Below are 19,857 nucleotides of genomic sequence, written 5' to 3' on the forward strand. Positions count from 1 at the left end.
TTATCTTAGAACACCTTTCAAATATAACAAACATTACATCCAAGTTGTATAATCCTTATCGATACATTACAGTCAGATTCTACAACCGGAACGTTTACATATTTATCACTACACCCGACTTTTGAAGATATAACAGTCCTTACCGAGATGTTATAATTGAACATTGCAATGCATTCCTTTCGAGGAACAATCTAATATTAGCACAATAGTTTAATGAATCTATTTATTAAACATTTACCTTAGTTTAATACTGGTTGACAACCTAACGTAATTCTCCTCCTTTATTTGAGCTTGGGATCTGCCATGACGGGTTTAATTCGTCATGGGCAGAGTTATCAAAACAAAAGCACAATAAACAAAAATCAAACTAGGAATTAAGTGGTGGAGATCTTTGAACAATTCTATGAAATAGTTGAAATCAACTATAATATTAGAAAGTTGTTTTTGCTTGCAAAACTATATGCCAAATGGAGCAGATGATAAATACAGATTTATTAAGTTAGTAATAAAAAAAATGTACATCAATTTAATCTTATTTAAGAGGTTAAATCTAAGCTTTATATCCATCTTTAAATTCTTCTTTGAATTTTTTAATTTATACATATATACAATTATATAAATATACATATAATTAGTTACTTTTTCATTTTGATCATTTATCAATACTTATTACTATTACTCATGGAATCCCCTCACTAAAGATTATTCACGATTCAATTAATATCGTGAATAATCCATACAGAATCAGTAAAACTATAATACAATATCAAATAAATGATGTTAAATAATTATAAAGATATAATTGATAATATAATAAATTTAAAATACTTACGAATCGCTGAGAGAGACTATCAATACTCATATCTTTGCAGCGGACTATTGGATTGAAGGACCTTCCATGGCTCCTGGGGAAGGTCCTAGAGAGGGGGATGCATCTGAAGAAGAGGAGGCTGCACCTGAAGGAGAGGGGGCTGCATCACCATGACTACTGCTGCTGCGTCGACCGCGTCGCCACTGTAAAAAAATATATTAGGAAATATAAAATTATTTGCATAATGAAAATGCTTAAAAACTTACCATGATGTTAAATCTATAAAGGATGTGTCCAATCAAAATACACCACCAAGTCAGGAGAAATGATCTATAAGAGAAAAATATACAGTTAAAATATTATAAATCTATCTAGTAAATCAAAATTTACATATTATGACGAATAAAAATAAATTTGCATATTAAAATGAAATATATATACACCTACACTCCATTATCTATATATTAAAATAAATTTTTAATATTTTTATAATTTAACCTGACTTACTCAGTATGAAAAATTAAAATTATCATTGTCATCGTCGTCGTGGGCATGGTCCTGATCGTCGTCTTCATCGTCATCATTATCGTCGTCGTCATCGTCGTCATCTTCATCATCATCATCATTTTGATGAATTTCACTTGTATCTACAGGTATCACTACTCCGCTCTCGTAATGTAGGAATATGATATTCTTCGGTCTGAAATGTGCTTACAACTTCGTCTTATTGATATGCATTCTCTTGCCAACGTTCTTCAATTTTTGACCTTGCTTTTATTTTATAAACAACTCATCAATCAATTTTGTCTCGTTTCAAACTTGGATATGAAGCATAAAATACTTGAATTCGTGTTGTGCCAACACAAATGGTTCATATCTCTTATATAATCTCTTTTGATTAATTTCAACCAAATTATACCATGGATGCATCTTCATCCCTCTGATAGGGTCAAACCAATGACACAAAAAAAAAACAACTCAAATTTCTTAACCTGGGTATTCCACCTCTATAATTTCATCTAATAATCCATAAAAATCATTACTTGCAGCTCCATCTGAGGATGATTGAACACAAACACCGCTATTCATTGTAGCCTTTCCCATTCCATATTCCTGAGTATGAAAATTATATCCGTTTATGAAATATACTGGCTAAGTCCGTACCATTGCTTTTGGACCCCATGAAAGATGAAAAAATAATTCTGAGTCAACGTGAGCTTGATTACCCTGAATCTAAAATCAAATTTCAAAATTAATTATAAGTCAAAATATATGTTGAGCAAATTTAAATTTTTATACTCACATATATTTTAAACTACGGTGAAAATTCTTTATCATAGAAGGTATTAAACTCTTATGTTGTCATTCTATAGTATAAATTTTAAAAAATCCTATAAAAATAATAATTAAAACATAAATCATTTATAATCGAATGAAAATAATATAAAATATATACTCACTCAAAATATGCGTTTACTTCTGGACAATTCAGTAAAATATATGTGTGGGCTGCGAGCCATTTTTGACCAGTTAAGTATCTTTCTTTACATGGTCCACTTGACCGACCAAGATAATTAAAAATTAAAACTGGTGTCAAATTGGGATCAATGGGTCCTAAACTAGGTGTCACGATAGGGCTTCAAATTAATAAAATGTCGAAAACCCACGATGAATTCAAGCAAATGAAGTATAGGGGCCTCGAGTCGTATTTTTCCAAGGACTAGTAGAAAATTGTGTAAATTGAGCTTATCGTGTCGTGTTTTTGGGGTTTTCTATAAAAATGGGGGTTTTGGTATTTTTGGAATATAATGAAAATGAAAATGAAATAATCTAATGAAATGCAATTGAAATCGAGTTGAAATAACTCCTAATCTAGCAACGCAATAGAATTCAAAAGCTAAACTAAAACTAGAAATTGAATTTAATGAAACTAATCTAGCTTGCAAAAATCAAAGCTATGATGCAATTTAATTATCCACTTCCACTTAGCTAGCAATGAAATCCCTACTCAAACTAAACTACCCTAGCAAAACCAATACGTTGAAAACAAAATGGCACGGAACAGTGAATTGGCACAAAACATTTATCTTGGATTTTACTTTTGAAACAAAGCTAAAACAATTCTAAAACAACTAGCTAATCGAATTCACTGAACTAACATTAACACCACTCAGCTGTAAAACCCTAACCTAATGATATTCTGGGAAAAGCTTGGCACGGAGCAGCTGAAGGTGGCACAAAGCAGCAGGTTATCAGAAACAGACTTCAAGCAATGCAAGGCATTTAAGCTAAGAAAACTCAATTACACAAACTAATTAATCAATCAAACCATTTGAATTCAATCAATAGCTAACCATGAACCAATCAACAAAGTCGTTAAGAATTCTACTTTAACTGAAACATTCAGAAATAAGAAGAACAAAAGCTGTCCGAAACTACAAAATCAGGAACAGAAACAAAGAGCAGTAAATGCATCCATCCCTTTCTTCTCCATCGAATTTCCGTAGCTTGGTGTCAAACAAGATATTGAGTCCCTTGGAAGCTTGAAGATGGTCGTCGGGTGGGTTTGCTAGCTTCTCGAACCGTAAACAACCGAGGAACCCCTCACCCGACGTGAACAGAGGACGGCGCTGGCACGTTTGAAATGGCAAAAACCGGAATCCACTGCTTCTTCTAGCTCCGACGGTGCTTCTGTCAACGCAAGGGTGCCACGCGATCAAAGGAGAACCCCTCCAATGTCTTGCGGCTCCGGATTGCACAACAGACGCTTGGAAACCAAAAAAACAGGGGTGGCGGCGACCGGAAGAACCCCCTCCGTCGCGCGCCGTCTGGTCGCCGGAAAATACCCAATCGGCCGGCTTTAGCTTCTTCAGAGACCAAGGAGTACAATGGAGCTGATTTGGGAGGAAGGGGCTGGCCGTGCGCGTACGTCGGTGAATAGGGGTGGCGTCGCGCGGCGGGACGAAGCACAGGAGCCCCCTGTTAATCGATTAAACTAGGTTTATATAGTTGAGGGTTGATCATTCACTGCATCCTGGCCGTTCGTTTTGAATTTGATGATCTGGACTTGATCTAGGTTTTTAGGGTTTGCGAAAAATTCTGAAATTTTGATCGGGCTCGATCTAGATCATGTCCTCCATGTTGGCTTGATCAATTTGGCAAATTTGACTCGATTTGATCGTGGTTGAGCTCGAGTTGAGTCCGATTTAAGTCCTAAAATCAATTAAAACCAAATTAATACAAAAATTCACCATTAAATCATAAAAATTATATCAAGCCAAAATCTTCATCCCATAATTGTTTCAGCTCTGCAATCAATGGTTGCATATAAACATCTATTAACTTCTTCAGATTTTGTGGACCAGGCACAACCAATGTTAAAAACATATGCAATGTTTTCATGCACATTCCAGGTGGAAGATTATACGGAGTTACAATAATTGGCCAACAAGAATAATTTCTTCCTGATTTACCAAATGGAGCAAATCCATCAGCACAAAGACCTAACCGAATGTTTTAAGTTTCCTTCACAAAATCAGGATGTGTTCTATCAAAATTTTTCCACTACAGTCCATCTGATGGATGACACATTAATCCCTCTTCTGTTTGATGAGTTGCATGCCAAGTCATGTGTTCAGCAGTGACTTTTGATGCATAAAGTCTTTGTAGCCTAGGAGTCAAAGGCAAATAAAACAACTGAGTGTATGCTTTACGTCGTTGTTGACTCCTTCTGGTAGGCTTGTATCTAGCTTGATTACAGAATTTACAAACTTCTGCATTTTCATCATCACCCCAATATAACATACAACCATCTCTGCAAACATCAATTCTTTCCACTGGAAGACCTAAGTCTTTGATGAGTTTTTTCATATTATAATAATCATTGGGCATTATGTGATCACGTGGCAATGCCTCCCCCATAACTTGAACAAAATCATTAAAATAATCTTCAGACACATTATGTTCTGCTTTGACATTCAACAATCTTGCTGTAACAGATAGTTTACTGTGATTGTCACAACCAGCCCACAATGGTTCATCTGCAGCACTCAATAATTCCTGCCATTTGAGATATGATTCATTATTCAAATTTTCATCAACTCCTGGTACTTGTGTCTCCTCCAACGGTGATGCATAAGCATAAGGAGTAAACATTTGTTCAACCATTGGAGGAAAACTAGAACTTGGACCACTCGATTCAGCAAAGAAATTCTGACCCGCAGCATCAGTTACCATCCTCTGATATGGATTAAATTGATCTATATAATAACTCTGATCCCCCATGCCTGAGTATTGTATGTTTTGTCCATAATCTTCATCAGATATGAACGGTTCACCATGAGAAGTCCAATTATAGTAATTGGGAGTGAAACCAAATCTACAAAGATGTTCTCGTACTTTATTACATTGTAAAAATTTGTCATTGTGACACTTTCTGCATGGACATCTTATCTTATCTCCATCCATAAAATCAACCTTATTTGAAGCAAACTCGATAAATTATTCTAATCCCACAATAAATTCATCGGTCAAACCTCTACGTTCAGGTAAATTCTTGTTATACATCCAACTTCGTATTTTCTGTATTTTTCCTGAACCCACAAATTCCAACATATTAAAATATAATTCATCAATAATTCTTTCTTAATTCATCAACACTTGTTCTAATCCCATAAATTATAATTTTTACTTATAAACTTGTTCTTACTTATCTCTTCATCAATTAAATATGTATAATTAATTCAAACTAAATTATAATAATAAACATTAACATTAAAATAAAAGGGTTTAGGGTTTTAGAATTTAGGGGTTTAAAGGTTTAAGGGTTTAGGGTTTAGGATTTAGAGGGTTTAAGGATTTTAGGGTTTAGGGTTTAGGGTTTTAGGTTTAGGGGGTTTTTAGGGTTTAGGGTTTAGGGTTTAGGGTTTAGGGTTTAGGGTTTAGGGTTTAGGATTTTAGGGTTTAGGGTTTAGGGTGTTTAGGGTTTAGGGATTTTAGGGTTTAGGGTTTAGGGGGTTTAGGGTTTAGGGTTTAGGGTTTAGGGGGTTTAGGGGGTTTAGGGTTTAGGTTTAGGGTTTATGGTTTAGGGTTTAGGGGGGTTAGGGTTTAGGGTTTAGGGTTTTTAAGGGTTTATGGTTTACGATTTAGGGTTTAGGGTTTAGAGTTTAGGTTTAGGTTTTTAGGGGTTTAGGGATTTTTTAAGAGTTTATGGTTTACGGTTTAAGGAGTTTAGGGTTTAGGTTTTTAAGGTTTAGGGTTTAGGATTTTAGATTTAGGGTTTTTTAGGAGTTTATGGTTTAGGGTTTAGGTTTTTAGGGTTTAGGGGTGTAGGGTTAAAGGGTTTTAGGGTTTAGGTTTAAGGTTAAAGCGGTTTAAGGGTTTAACGATTTAGGGTTTACGATTTATGATTTTACGATTTTAAGATTTACGAGTTTATGATTTTAGGGTTTTAGAGTTTATCGTTTGGTCTAATTAATTCAAACTAAAATATAATAATATATATTAACATTAAACTAAATGCAATTATAACTAAAAACTATTCACATTTCTAAAATAATTATACTTATAAATATACCTCAAGTCGGTAAAGTATCTCTCTAATTACTTGAATCCACGTAAATTTGTAAACCTGCAAAAACAACATTAAAAAAATAATCAACATTAAATTCACATCATGTATCATACAACATATGCAATATCTATACAACACTCGAGTTTAACACGACACCAATACCACATTAATCCTATCACAATCGAACAGGAGGTGAGTAATTACACAACCGGCCAGCGGCACCGCCACGCCAGCGGCCAACAGCCCACAGCAGGGCGCGGCTAGCCCTGGCCAGTACCGGCCAGGCCCCCACTAGCGCCGGCCAGCCCCCACCAACGCAGGCCAGCAGCAGCCGCGTGGCCAGCGGCTAGTAGCCGCGTGGCCAGCGCGTAGGTGCGGCTAGCGCTGGCCAGTAGCAGCCAGCGACCGCGTGGCTAGCGCGCCAGCACGACCAGTGGCCATCACCGGCCAACACCGACAACATGCACGACCCAACGCTGCCAGTGGTCGGCCGGCGGTGGCGATTGGCCCCTACAGCGGTCCGACGGTGAAAACACACCCACGATGAAGGAGAAAGGAGGAAGAAGGAAGCTTACCACACACGAGGAGGAAAGATCCGACAAGATCCGACCGGCAAAAGTGAGAAAACGGCGAGGAAGGAGAGGAGGTTGTTCGCAAAGAGAAAGCAGCGGAGGCAGCTGTTCGCGTAAAGAGGAAAGGGTGCGATTCAGATCTAGGGTTTATTAAAGATTTGGCGACGAAAAATTTTCGTCAGTAAATTCGTCGTCGAATTGGCGATGAACACGCTGTTCGTTGCCAATTCGACGACGAACAGAAAGTTCATCGCCAATTCGGTGACAAACACGGTTTTTGTCGCTGAATTGGCGATGAACGTGCTGTTCGTCGTCGAATTGGCAACGAACACACTGTTCGTCGTCGATTTTAGTGACGAAAAATGATGTTCGTCGCTGATTCAGCGACGAACACCACGTTCATCACCAATTCGACGACGAACAGCGCATTCGTCGCCAAATTTGAAGTCTATATTGTGGTTTGATGACTATTTGGCGACGAATAAATTTTTCCTCTTAATTTTACGATGAATATTATTTTCGTCACAAATTGATGACGAATTTTATTTTTTTAACAAAATTTGTGACGAAATTAATTTGTTACTAAATTAGCAACAAATCTTTATTCGTCGCAAATTTCGTTGTCAATCAGCGACGAAAAATAAATTCGTTGTAAAATCTATTGTAAATTTGCGACGAAAAGAATTCGTCCCAAAAATTCATCCCTAAAAATCTTTTTTTTTATTGATTAACTATGTATGCCCCAATAGTTTAATTGTTTTAAAATCTATTTCATTATTTTTAAATATTATTTTACTTTTTTAAAAAAAAATATATAAATATATATAATCTATTTTATCTATTTATTTATACACAAAGATATATATATATATACCCATCTCAAATGAATATGTTATACTCGAACTTATATCTACAAATACAAAATAAAAAAATTAACTTAGATCGTCAAGATAAATATCCAATAATGATAGTAATACAAAATTTTAAGAATTTAACTGAAATTTCAAAGCTGGCAAATCAAATCTTAATCACATTACCTCAATATAATCCTAATTTCTACATGACACTTACTACTATCGAATTACAAATTTATTTATTCATCATTTTTTTCCATCCTAAACTAGATAAATTAAACCAACCTAAACAAAACTCTAATAAAATAAAATATATATCTCGCAATTTTCCTTCGATCTATAAAACAACATTGGTGTTTCATTGATATGAAACACTCTAGCCAATCAAACCTAAACAAATATCATAATTAGTCCGATTAATCAATTATCACTTGATATCAACAAATCATTCCTCCAAAAATTTTCGATACTTTAATAAAATCTGTCCCATTTAAAATTTAATTGCTATAAATAATAAATTAAACTCCATCCTAATTCGACTAATCCTAAGCTTCATACCTACTAAATGGTTTATTCTAATCCAATTTAGATACACATTTTAATTTTAACGATTTAATTCAATTTATTTTTGTCAATTCAAAAAGTTAGAAAAAAATTAAATATAATTTTTTCAGTTTAATTATTATTGTTGTTGTTTTTTAAAAAAATCAGTATTTAACACGGGCATGCTAAAAAGGTGGAGGCAGGCATCATTATCAAAATATATCGAAACTAATTAAACTTGATTATTCTCTTTTAATTTTAAATTTGGAAATGATCAAATCAGCCAATTTAAATTCACTTAATCTGAATTATCATAACCCAAACTAATCTATACACTCCCAATTCAAAATATTAATGTGTTATCTAAAGAAATTTTAAAATATTAAATAGGATAATTTCAATGTGGATAAAAAAGTAGTGTTTTAACTTTTATTTAGTGAGATCTATTTCTCTCTTTTACCTTAATCTCCTAACTACAGTGCAGTGGTAAACTCACTTTAAAGTTTTTCATACACTCGAGATTCGAAACTTAGCTAGGAGCGTAAGAAATTCATCTTCAGCGTTCAAGCCATTGGGATCACTAGATCATTGTATATATGGACTATTACGCGTACTTCTGAATTTACCTTAGCTACTTAATAGAAAACTTTCGTGAGATCAGGTATATCACCTCCAGAATTAATTGGATCATGAAATCTGAATACTTAGATTATAAAAAATATATCAATTAATAATTCAATTTCAACTTAAAATTTTGTTTAATTAATTAAAAATGAACAATCATTTAAAATACATTATCATTATATCATATCAGATTAAATGGAGGTATTTTTAAATATTTTAGAAAAAATCCTCTTTGACATTTAAAAAAGATACTAATTAATTTTTTCCTCTAATATAATTCCTTACTCCATTGGAATAACGGTATTTTACTGCATAATAAACTTTCGCTATTATCTATATTTCATGTACCGACATTGTAAAATCTCAAAATCATGTATCTCTTTTCTATTATACCCCTCCTCCTTTCGCGTACTTATCTGAAATAAAAAAAATCTGAACTATTTTATGTAAAAATATCTTAATCTCCTAGTAATTCTCCTTCGTCTCCATCCCATTTATTATCGACTTACTCAGATCGAAGGGGAGCGATGGTGACCAAGAGGCAGAAGGAGGTGAAAAGAAATTCTTAAAAAAATGATAAATTTCAATTAACCCCATTGACTATTTTTGAGGGTGACCGGTTCAGTCCCACGAAAGTTTTTTACTGGTTACTAGGATAAATCGGGAAGTACACGCAGCGGTCAATTCAAACGTTCAACATATCCTTTGATTGCGCTCCTCATTTAAATTTTTTTTTTTACAAATATAAGGTTCTTTAAATTATGACCCCGTTGTCAGCAAAGCAAACATATCTAGAAAGAACATAATTTATTCTTGAATAGATATATTTAGAAGCATACAGTGAGAAATTTCTTCAAATCCTAATGCAATTTCTCTTATAAGGCTCCTCTTAATCTTTTATATCTCCATCATCCTCCATTAAGAAATTAATGAACTTTAAATTAAATAAATATATCTAAAACTAATCATTCAATATTGATGATCAAATTAAATATTTCTTAACTAAAAGATACAAAGATGATCTATATGTATACACACATACTATTAAAATTGTGATCTACGATTCTTCAAAGTATAGTATTTTTTAATTATAGAATCTGAATCTATACTTGAAGCAAACTCTCTCTCAATACAGATAATCATAGAATTTATTAGAAAATCTTCTCTCATTCTATTATGAAGAATTATTTTAACATGTTTCATAGTAAAAAATACACGCTTTATAGTTACCGTGGAAACAGACAAAGTTAAAACTAGACAGATCAACTTATTGATCAAATTATAGTATTACAATTTTTTATTTCAAATAACCCTTGACACAATTCTGAGATAGTGGACATTTTCTAAAAATTTTTATGACAAACTACATCGAGCTCAAAATGTTGTAGTTGATATCTCAAATCATGCATTTCTTGCTTAGTGAAGTCCTCACGATAATACTTCTCAGCGAGAGTACAAATCTTATCAATGTCAAATTATTTAAAATTATCTTTTAGATCCAAAGCAGAGATAAGCATAAGAAGTTCTACTTTCTCATCATTGAATCTAGAATTTAACTCTTCTAACTAAAAATATATTGCACCATTAAATATATCATACTGAAAGTGATGCTCAACTATGATGACACTTGTTCTGGTTCGATGCCGATGACAATCAAGACACCAGTCAATGAAATGTCATGTCAACCTTTGTTAACCCGCCGACGAGAAGAACCTGAGGAAGATGAGAACTGAACAAACGAATTAGCAGGGCGCTGGGAATTTCCGGCGAGGCCACTCCGACGCTCAAGTCGGAAGTAGAAAAATAGAAATGGTAGTATGTGTGGAGAATTCAAGCCCCTTTTCCTTTATACCTGTGGGGTTTATATAGAGGTACGTGATCTTCGGATCTCACTGCTTGTGATTGGTTGTGGTGGCGTCATCAACAGCCCAATTGTTGACAGTTTCCCAACATTTAACATCTCTACAGTGATGGTTATCTTCGTTCGACGGTTGGGATTATCAAGGATCAATTCTAGGAACTTGGTCACTGCCCTTATCTTTTGAGATAAGATGATAAGCCTAAACTGCGGAGAAGAAGTCAGCGCGTTTGCCCGTTAATGGTCGAGCTGACATATGAGGTCGAAGATATGTGGCGGATCTAGATGAGTGGCCGGACTGTGAGCAGGTAGCCAAGCTTATATGAATCGTCGTACTGGACTAAATACGCGTCTGAGCTCTCCTATATATACCCGAGCTGTCCTGAGCGAGTAGTGGAGCTCTCCTATACATGTAGCCAAGTTGAACTAAGCGTATGATTGAGCTCTCATGTGTATGACCGAGCTGTCTGGAGCGTAGGGCTGAGTTTATTGTGTGATACTAGGACCAATAATGAGATCAACTCCTGAGGCCAGGACCACGTCATGAGATTGGTTCGTAAATTCGAGACCAAGTCATGAGGTCAACCATGAGGTTGGGACCAAGCCATGAGGTCAGCATGTGAGGCCGGGACCATGTTATGAGGTCAGCTCCTGAGGCCAGGACAATGTCATGAGGTCGGTTCGTAAAACTGGGACCAAGTCATGAGGTCGGTATATGAGCTATCACCGTAGTCATGAGGTTCGGTTGTTGAAACCAGGACCAAGTCTGAGGTCGGTCCTGAGCTATCGACCGTGTCATAAGGTCAGTTCGTAATGTCGGGACCAAGTCATGAGGTCAGGATGTGATACGAGTACTTTACTGAGACTACGGTGGGAGCTTGGTGTGCATGTCCTGAGGTTAGGAAGAGCTTGGTACACTTGCTGGGGGACATGTCGCCCTTCACATGAGGTTGGCATCTGATTAAAGACAGATGTGCGAGATAGAAGTATAGAGGTCAAGGTTTTCTGAATGAGTATTGTACCCATTTTTCCTTATCTCCCTTCTTCCCCGTCATCCACATCATCACTGTATATTCTCGCCGGATCATAAGCCTCCTGACCTAGTTTAGTCGAAGGAGACGAAGTCTAACTGATGAAACTTGAATCTAACCTAAACTGCTAAAACCTCTTCAATTATCGTCGGCCCCATGGTGATTCGTTTTAATTAGGATTAATCTCATAAGCTTCCCCATCTTATTTATCGGTTCATCTCGTCCTTTGATTTGATTTAAGGTTTAGGATTTAGGGTTTAGAATTTGGGGTTTAATGTTTAGGGTTTAGGATTTAGGGTTTGTGTTTTAAGGTTTAGGGTTTAGGGTTTAGTGTTTAGGGTAAAGGTTTTAGGGGTTTAGGGTTTACGTTTTAAAGGGTTTAGGGTTTAGGTTTTAGGGTTTAAATGGTTTGAGATTTAGGGTTTGAGGTTTAGGAGTTTAGGGTTAAAGGGGTTTAGGGTTTAGGTTTAAAGGGTTAAAGGGATTTAGGATTTATGATTTATGATTTTAGGGTTTTAGGGTTTATGCTTTAGGTTTTTATGATTTAGAGTTTAGGGTTTTAGGGTTTGGTTTAGAGTTTAGGGTTTAAGGTTTAGGTTTTAGGTTTACGTTTATCGTTTGGTCTAATTAATTCAAACTAAAATATAAGCATAAATATTAACATTAAACTAAATACCCATAACACTAAAAACTATATACATTTCTAAAACAACTATACTTATAAATATGCCTCAAGTCGGTAAAATTATCTCTCTAATTACTTTCGTCCACGCAAATTGTAAACCTGCAAAAACAACATTAAAAAAGTAATTAACATTAAATTCACATCATGTATCATACAACCTATGCAATATCTATACAATACAACTTAAGCATGTTCAACGCGAGTTTAACATTACACCAGCGGCGGCCAGCGGTCAGCGGCAACCAATATCTATGCAATTCCAGCGTCGGCCAGTGCCGCACAACGACGGCCAACCACTCCCAGCGGGCGACAGCTAGCAGCCAGCAGCCACAAGCCCCGGCCAGCCTTGGCTAACCCGGACCAGCCCTGGGCAGCGGCGACCAGCGCCGGCCAGCGGTGACTAGCGCCAGCCAGCGCCGGCCCGCGCTGGCCAACGCTGGCCAGTAGCGCCATCCAGCGCCGGCCCGCGCTGGCCAACGCCAGCTAGCAGGCGTGTGCCAGCAACCGACAGCGCAAGCCAGCGACAACCAGCACCGGTCGCCAATCGCGCGCGATCGGCCCCTACAGCGGTCTGTGCGGCGAAAACAACCCGAGGAAGGAAGGAAGGAAGAAGGGAGAGGAAAGGAAAGCTTACCAAACGCGAGGAGGGGCCGACAATAGCGAGAAAAGAAGGAGGCGCAGGCGAGAGAGGAGGCGACGGCGAGAAACTGTTCGCGCGAGAGAAAGTTCGTGAGTAAGGGAAAATGAGATTCAGATCTAGGGTTAAGTAGAAATTTGGCGACGAACATTGTTCGATTTCACCAAATCGGCGACGAATGCATTGTTCGTCGTCGATTTGGCGACGAACTTCGCGTTCGTCACTAAATTTGAAAATATATCGCGTTTTGATACCCATTTAGCGATCACATTTTGAAAATATACCGCCAAAATTGTGATGAATTTAGCAACAAATTTTTTTTGCAATGAATTTGGTGACGAAAATAATATGTTGCTAAATTAGCAATAAATTATGATTCGTGATAAATTTCGTTGCAAATTTGCGATGAATAGCAATTTTATCGCAAAATATGTTGCAAATTTGCAACGAAAATAATTCGTCGCAAACATTCATCGCTAAAATCATATTTTTTTTGTAGTGGAAGCTCTTCTTCCTCCCACCGACCACATCATAATATATATCATTTACTTGGTTAGTGGAGAGTCTGCATTTTACCTCCCTCTCTATCTGGCTGAGACACCTGTGCAACTTTGGTAGCCATTTCAACCTGTTTAAATATAAATGAAAACCAACACCATAATGTTCTGAAATTATTTTAAGCATTGTTGGGTAAACTTTAAAATAGTAAGCGAAGGCTTATTTGGACTCAAGTTCACCTAATAACTCATAGAATTGGAATGAGTTAGATCGGAGCTCTTTAGGTCCATCAATAGATTTTGATAGAAATCCGTTGATGAATCTAGATGACTTGAATTTTTAAAATTTTATAATGAGATGGAAGTATGAAGTGTGTAGAAGGTAAAGATAGTGAGAAATCTTGATCTTGAGTCTCCTACATAAAGTTATAAGCCCATGTCAATTGGCACAAAGTCTGAAATTTTTTAAACCTTTTGAGCAATGTTGGAAATCTTTTACGATGATAACGGATGACACATTTGGACTCCTGGGCACTGCAGAAACCTATATGAGTTGAAATGAGTTCAATCAGAACTCTCTAAGTCCATCAATGAGTTTTGACCAAAACTCATTGATGGACCTAGGGAACTTAAATTTCTGAAAACTTACAATGATATGGGAGAGGTTAGTGCGTAGAAGATATATATGATGTCTAATTCTAGCCCTAAAATAAGTAGGCGAATCATGTGTCAACTACTACAAACGGTGGTGTTGGTTTCTGAAGCCCAGCACCACAATGGTGTTGGTCTTCAAAAACTAACACTACAGTGTTTTGAAAGTTTTAAATCATTTTGAGCACTACTGGGAGGGGTTTAAAACAGTAAAAGGGGGCTTATTTGGACTCAAGTTCATTTAATAAACTCATAGGAGTTGGAAAGAGTCCGATCAGAGCTCTCTAAGTCTATCAATGAATTTTGATCGAAATCCATTGACGGATCTAAGAGACTTAGATTTTTGAAAACATACAATGAGATGGACGAGGTAAGTGTGTAGAAGGGAGATATAATGAGAAATCATAATCCTGAGTCTTATACACAAAGTTATAGGCTCATGTCAATTGATACAAAGTTTAAAACTTTCTAAACCTTTTAAGCAATATTGAGAATCTTTTATGATGATATTAGAGGACACCTTTGGACTCCTGGGTATTGCAGAAACCTACAGGAGTTGGAATGAGTCCTAATCAAAGCTCTAGGTCTATCAATGAGTTTTGAATGGAACCCATTGATAGGATATTTAGATTTTTGAAATTTTATCTTGAGATGGAAGGTGTGAGTGTGTAGGTTGTATATATGGTATCCACGTCTAGTTCTAACATCTCTATAATAAGTTATGTGTATGTGTTAAATGTTTGCTTTCGAAAATCATAACTTTCAACTCGGGTATCAGAACAAGACATTTTATATGTCAAATAAAAGCTTGTTCAGATATCTACATTTATTATCAAGGTGAAACCTCGTAATGAGCCATGTTTCAACCTTAAAAAATATCGTTTAAGATCTTTCAGAGGTTCAAAAGAAATTTTATCTTTTTTATTAATTTTTACTCATAACTTATTATAGGGATGTCAGAATTAGTCATGAACATCATAAATACTTTCATTGCACTACTTTATTCCATTTCATGATAAATTTTCAAAAATTCAAAACCCTTAGGTTATTAATGATTTTGATAAAATTCATTAATGGACTTAGAAGAACTCTGATTAGATCCATTCAAAGTGCTACAGTTTTCTGAAGTTCTCCGGAGTCTATATGTGTCCAAAGATATCAATTTAAAATTATTAACAATAGTGATTAAAAGATTTTCAAAGTTTCAGACTTTAAGGCAATTGACACATACACATAACTTATTGTAGAGATATCAAAATTAAGAATGAATATCATACATACTGCACTACTCTCTTTCTATTAGTGTTAGCCCTTAGAGCCAATTATGAAATGATTGACAAAAAAACTTTTGTATCATATTTCATTAATAAAAGGCAAAGTTTATGATTATTATATTTACTTCAGATCTATGTTAGATGAATAAGTATAATAATATCCTAGGATAGTAGGTTCTAGTCTATAACATATTGTTAATAGTAGCCATAGAGCCAATTATGTGATAATTGACTAGGGACTTTTGTATCATATTCTATTATTAATAAAGGTAAGATTTTTATTATTATACTTACTTTATGTTTGTGTCAAATAACTAAGTATAATAATGTCCTTAGGTAGCTAGTTCCAATCTACATCATATCGATTGTTTTGAGTCGATAGTGAGATGATACAGAGAACACTACTCTTAATCATTCTTAGTCAAACATTAATATTCAAGAACAATATTAATACATTGAGACTAGCATGTATGTCAACTAGATGACTTGATCTCACAAGTTATGGACATGGGATATCAAGTTGACACATGGATATACATTAGAGAATGTATACTAAATTGACTCCCCATGAGAAAGTTTCATAGATTGTTATATGAGTGTCATAAACTTTTTCATGTGACTATTGGTATGAATAGTCCTTAGACCTAAAGTCACTACAGTTTCCTACATAAGGAGTTATGTACTTTGGTGTCGTCAAATGTCACCCGTAATATGGTAGACTATAAAGGCAATCACTGGATATGTAACAAATTATACGGAGGGATGTGAGTGATGTAGATGTGATCTATCCCTCCCATATAACAGGAGTGATATTTTGTGGCCTCTTGATAGAGTAGGACCACGAAATGCATGACCATGCTCAAATGAGTCAATATGAGATATTGAGCTCATTTGCTTGAGTGAGTCTACTTGGAGATCAAGAAACACAAAGATTGATAAGGGATGACACAGTCTATACCTCATTGATCAATCTAGATATCGAGGATAGAAGGACAAGGTCATACATTATCATAGTCCGAAGGTTATATCGGATCTCGACATTCTTGTCACTTTGGGTAGCAATGATGCATTGCTAGATGTCACTCATTGCTTATGTTTCTAAAATGTGTTTTAGAGACATTGCCAACGTTATAAGAACCTATTGGGTCACACACAAACAACATTCTATTTTGAAGATGAGTTCATTTTAGTTTGACTAAAGGAACAATTAAGCTCTTGGCCGGATGGCCAAGAATTGAGTTAGACTCAAGTTAGTTGAATTTGAGTTAGACTCAAATTAAACCAAGTTGATGAATGAAGGTTGATTCATCATGCATGATTAATGTGGATTAATCATGCATTGAAGAAAAGGAAGTTATCATGCATGATTAATAGGATTAATCATGCATTGATGAAAGAATACCAAAAGTGTAAAAACCTTTGGTATTAATGGCATGAGTATAAAAGAGTTTTTCATCCAAAAATTCATAAGTTTTTTTTTTATCCTCTTACCTTTCTCTTCTTCTTGGCTGAGACTCATCAAAGGGGTTGCTAGCACAACCTAAATTTTCTCCAAAAAGTGAGTGTTCATGTGGATACACATAGAGGCACCAACACTTGAATGTGCAAGAGATCTGACAAACTTTGGATGAGCAGGATAAGCGAATGGCACGCAACAAAGGTATACCCTATTAGATAGGATTTTATAGATCTAAATTTGTATGAGTTTTCTTTCACATGGATTGCTTAAGGGATCTTTTTTCTGCTGTGATTTGTCGTTTATCGCATAAGATTCCCTACGCATATCAATTGATTGAATTGATAGTGGGAGGCTGTAGATATATATTGAATACTACTCTTAACTATTTTTAGTCAGACTTTAATATACAAGAGCAATATTAATACGTTGAGACTAGCATGTAGGTCAATTAATGACTTAATCCACAAGTCATAGATATAAGATATCAAGTTGACGCATGGATATATATTTAGAGAATATTTACTGAATTGGTCCGACATGAGAATATTTCGTGATCATTATGCAAGTGTCATAAATATTCTCATAGTGACTATTAATATAAATAGTCCTTAGACTTGAAGTCACTATGGTTCCCTACATAAGGAGTTATGTATTTTCGTATCGATAAATATCACCTGTAATAAGGTGGACTATAAAGTCAATCATTGGGTATGTAATAAGTTATGCGGTGGGATGTTAGTGATGTAAATAAGATCTATCCCTTCCATATGATAGAAGTGATATCTGTGGACCCCTTGATTATATAAGACTACTAAAATGCATAATCATGCTTAAATAAGTTAATATGAGATATTGAGCTCATTTGGCTAAATGAGTCTACTTGGAGATCAAAAATATAAAGATTGATAAGGAGATGACACGGTCTATACCTCATGGATTAATCTAGATATCGAGGATAGAAGAACCAAGTTATACAAGATAATAGATATAGAAAGGTTAGGTCGGATCTCGACATTCTCATCACTTGAATAACAATAATACATTGCTAGATGTCACTTATTACTTATGTATCTAAAATATTATTTTAAAGACATTGTCAACGTTACGAGAACTTATTGGGTCACACATAAAGAACATGTTGATGGAGATGAGATCTACAATATGATAGACCCTAAGATTATAAGGTCAAGTCTAATCCGAATTAGACTCATTGAGTTAGACTCAAATGAATCTAACTATTGGATTATTGGATTGAATCTAATCTAAATTAGAGTCATTGGACTAGACTCAATCACTAAAGAGGATTAGTGCCCATTACTAGAGATTAATGGAGCATTAATAAAAAGGAAAGCAAAAGACAAAAACCTTTTGTATTCATTAGATAAGTACAAAAGTCATTTTACAATGCATTTTCGAACATATATCACTTCTAGTCTCCTCTTCTTCTCCTTTTTGCCGAATCATCCAAGTTGCTAGCACAACGAAGGTGATTCTTTTCAATTCGTGTGACAAACAAAGGATGTGTTCATGTATATGCCGAAGAGGTGTGATCATTTTGATCATGCTGAGATCTACCGAATCAAAGTTGCTCTTGAGATTGTTCCATTCAAGCAACAAATGTGACAGATCAAACATGTATACTGTATTCGCATGGATCTTTGCAGGAATCAATTTTTTTCTGTTGCATTTATTTACTATTTTCGCATAAGATCATAACACTTTCATCTCATTATAAAATTTCATAAATTCAAGTCATCTAAGTTCATCAATAGGTTTCGGTCAAAATCCATTAATAGGCCTAGAGAGCTCGATCGGACTTATTCTAATTCTTGTGAGTTTATTAGGTGAACCTAAGTCCAAATAAGATCTCATTTTCTATTTTAAAACCCTCCCAATAGTACTCAAAAGGTGATTTGTACTGTAGTGCTAGTATTCGAAAATGAACTTCATAATATATTATCAGAACTAATATTGTGATGTTGGTTTCTGAAGACCAGCACCACTATGGTGCTAGTCTTTAAGTGGTGCAGGTCTTTAAAAACCAACACCACTATGGTGTTGGTCTTCAGAAACCAGCACCATAACAAGTGATGTTGTATTTAAACTATAGTGTGGACTAGAGCCGTCAATTTGGGTTGAGCTCATCGGATTGTCTTGTCCCATCAAATAATTTAGGTGGATTAAGATTAAATTTTATCAACCCATTTTAAGGTGAGTTCAAGTGGGCCGACCTGTCTAAGTCTGCAACCCGCGTGGATTGGCCCGTGACGGGCTTGGATTGGCGTGCGGGTTGAGAAAATCTATTTTTCTTCAAAATTTAAAATTAAAGTAGAAAATTCAATGGACTAGTGAGTTTGACCCATCTAAATCGAAATCTAAATTTAAAATTTTCAACTTGATACATTTCAAATGTGATCCAAACTTTAAAATTTTAAAATTTTTTATTTTTTGACAGGTCCGTAGGTTGGCTCGTTTAATCCGCAACATGCCTAACCTGCAACCCACCTTGGGTTAGATTGGATTGGAGATTTCTCAACCTACTAAGTTGGTGGGTCAGTCTATTCCGCTCGTCGTATGACAAATTTTTGATAGATTGGCTCACCTCGTAATGAGTTGGTCCGTTTGACAACTATAATGTTAACTTTTAAAAATCATAATAAAAGTGATTATTTTATTTTAAAATTAATTTTATTAATAAAATTAGTTTTTATTATTAATTTTAATTTTAATTTTTATTCTTTTATAATTAGATATTAAAAATAAAAAATATTTTAAATATTTTATTAATC

The 19,857-nt window shown here is 35.1% G+C and overlaps 1 pseudogene; it reads right to left on the bottom strand.

Annotated features, from left to right (window-relative positions):
* Positions 1–1,318: 1,318 nt before the first annotated feature.
* Positions 1,319–13,003, bottom strand: LOC141813495 (uncharacterized; annotated as a pseudogene).
* Positions 13,004–19,857: the final 6,854 nt, after the last annotated feature.

Source organism: Curcuma longa, chromosome 20 (assembly GCF_044706935.1).
Source record: "Curcuma longa cultivar G26 ecotype Majalengka, Jawa Barat chromosome 20, ITB_CL_G26_1.1, whole genome shotgun sequence".
NCBI lineage: Eukaryota > Viridiplantae > Streptophyta > Magnoliopsida > Zingiberales > Zingiberaceae > Curcuma > Curcuma longa.